Here is a 2,866-nt window from a genome sequence, read left to right as displayed (position 1 = left end):
ATTTTTGAGCACAGGACATCTGGCATTATTCTTCAAGAACTAGGTCGTTCTAACAGACATACATATTGGTGTAAGTAGACAGGAACAGTTGTTGGTTTGTAAAACAAACAAACAAACAAAAAAACCCCTAACAACCCCAAAACCAAAACAAGAAACCCCGTACTGCAAATAGATCATGGGCTTCTTGGAAACAAAATCTGTAACGCAGGTTGGAGTCACTCTGGGAGGAAATTTCAGATATGCCACACACCCAAACCGAGCTATACCCGCTGCCAAACATCACGGTAATGGACTCAAGTGTGTATGAACCTGTGCTCTGCTTTTGTAGTTTTAAAGGCACAGAAGCACATTCACTTAAGTTGACAGAGGAAAAGCTGTTATTCAGCAGGAAAAATAAAGTAATGGTAATTGTTCAACGAAACGTCTAGAGCTGCGAGTTATATGAGATTATAGAGGTTCATCTCATTGCAAAAACAGGGAAGATCTAATAAAAAGCCTGTAAATCTGATGTAAAACCACAAAGGAGTGAAATCAGACCAAGTGTGTTGCAAACTTTGAGAACCAAGGAACGATATTGCCCTGTGATGCCTAGTTTCCTGTGTTTCCATATTCACCCAGACTGAAGCGTGCAAACAGAAAAACAATTGGTTCTGATTATGCAGACAGTTTATATGTGGGACTTCTATTCATTTCAGTGCGAATTAGATACATACAACTGCGACCATAATCTGATCCCTGACACTTAAAAGGCCACAGGCCTCTAACTTTTCCCTGCTAAAATCTGTGTACTTTTAAATACTGTGAAATTTATATCCATGGATTTTAACGAGGAAAGGCACCATATAAATTCTGAGCAATCATTTCAAGACATTTAAATTAATTTCTGGAACAAAAGATGTAAACCAAGAGAGTTTTTCTGGATCTAGCTTTCACAATAATATGGATAATTAATCTTTCATTCCAAAATTTCTCTGGGGAGAATGGTAAATGGTTTTCATCTGTTGCTAAACATCAATCTTAAATGACTCTAAAGACTGTTCCTTGATTTGTCATGCAACATGTTGTATATTCCTAATCTGTTGAATGAGGACATTGCAAGCCATATTTTAAAAGACATCACGCAACAATCTCCCTTCAAAACAAGGCAATTAATGCAATATTCTCCAGTTCTGATTCTTCTTGATGAGGTTGTATTTCTTTACATTAATTATAAATCAAGGTTGCATTAAGAAAGGATTCTAACTTAAAATAACTTCAGACAGTGTAATCATGCATCTGTCTTTGTCCAGACAGAAAATTCTGGAATCTGATTTTGTTTTTTTTTTACCCTTTCATCTGGTGATCTTATTCAGATTATATTATCACTGGGGTACATCTGAGGCTGTAGAAAAGAGATCTAGTTTACCTTTGCTCAATTTGACTAATATGAGTTAAAAGGGAAATTAAATAGTACCCAACATGTGGAAAGAAGGCTAAGAACATGGAAAGAGTAAATTTTTGAAACTATAGCTTTCTTTATTAATGCGTGGGCAGCACACGTGAAATAGAAAGACAATCACAAGCTTTTTCTCTGTCCTGCACTGGGTCTGTCTATGAAGTCTGGCTCTTTGGATTTCAACATAAACATGAAAATGGACAGAGCAGGCCTGGGATGGATGGTTCTGTTAAAACAAAGAGGTAAATCACTTTTATGTATTGAAGAATTTGTCTGAACTTGAGCTGATCAATAGTGCTAGCAAACTTATTTAAATACAAAGAAAGAACATTTTGAAATTGTACCTGAAGAATATGCAGCAACTCTTTTATCTCTCTTCATGTTCAGTAAGTCAGTTCAATGTCTCATCCCTTGAATAACATTTGTTCTGGGTTGGGATATTTTCCAGTGTTCTGTTTCACCTTTTTTTCTTTACAGTGGATGATTAGGGTTGTGATAGTTCTCAGACATCATCCTTGGGAGTACTAGCACAGTCCTCCACAGAATGTTATCAGTGATCCAGGGACACAAGATACCTTTTCTTTTCTCCAGTCACACTTCCAAGTCCAAGCTTGGATTTCTTAGAGGTCTTAGACTTGGACAAACCTTTCTGTCAATGTCAATATAAACTAGATCATGGACAAGAATAGCAATTAAAGTGTTCCAGAAATAACGGAGTCATCTCAATCTGGTGTTCATTGTTACACTAGGCTACTTGCAAGCCACTTCGAGATGCTCGGTATGGTTATCACATCTATGATAGCATCCCAGTGGGTATCATGATGACTCATCCAGACTAACCTCTGTTCAGAGCTTCTAGGTCCTGACTGCCAGTGCAGTTGATGAAGAGAAGAGGAAGAAAGCTTAAAGTAGGCATTTTTAACCGGTAAGTCGTATACAGCCCACTTTGCCTGTCCAGTTTGTTGACTAGCATTTTGGATGCTACATCTGTGGGTTAGCTGCTAACATTGCAGTACTGTACCTGAAAAATCACCAAACACCAACCATATATCCGTAAAATCAAAAGGCATTACAGAGGCACTGGTGAGGTAAAGAGAACCTGAGTGTTGGGATAATTTGAAGGGGAAGGATGGGAAAGAGGGACTGAAAAAAAATAAATTATCTTCTTATACATCAGCCTACTTTTCTCTGCAGATTCAGAGCTTCATGATATTTCGAACTCAACTGAAATCACTAAAAAAAATAAAATAATGGGAATCCATTCAAAATACAGTAAAATACAGTAAAATACAGTAAAATACAATAAAATACAATAAAATAAAATAAAATAAAATAAAATAAAATAAAATAAAATAAAATAAAATAAAATAAAATAAAATAAAATAAAATAAAATAAAATAAAATAAACGGAACTTCTGAGATATCTGGAGG

Source organism: Opisthocomus hoazin, chromosome Z (assembly GCF_030867145.1).
Source record: "Opisthocomus hoazin isolate bOpiHoa1 chromosome Z, bOpiHoa1.hap1, whole genome shotgun sequence".
In the NCBI taxonomy this organism is placed as follows: domain Eukaryota; kingdom Metazoa; phylum Chordata; class Aves; order Opisthocomiformes; family Opisthocomidae; genus Opisthocomus; species Opisthocomus hoazin.
Note: the sequence above shows the minus strand (reverse complement) of the source record.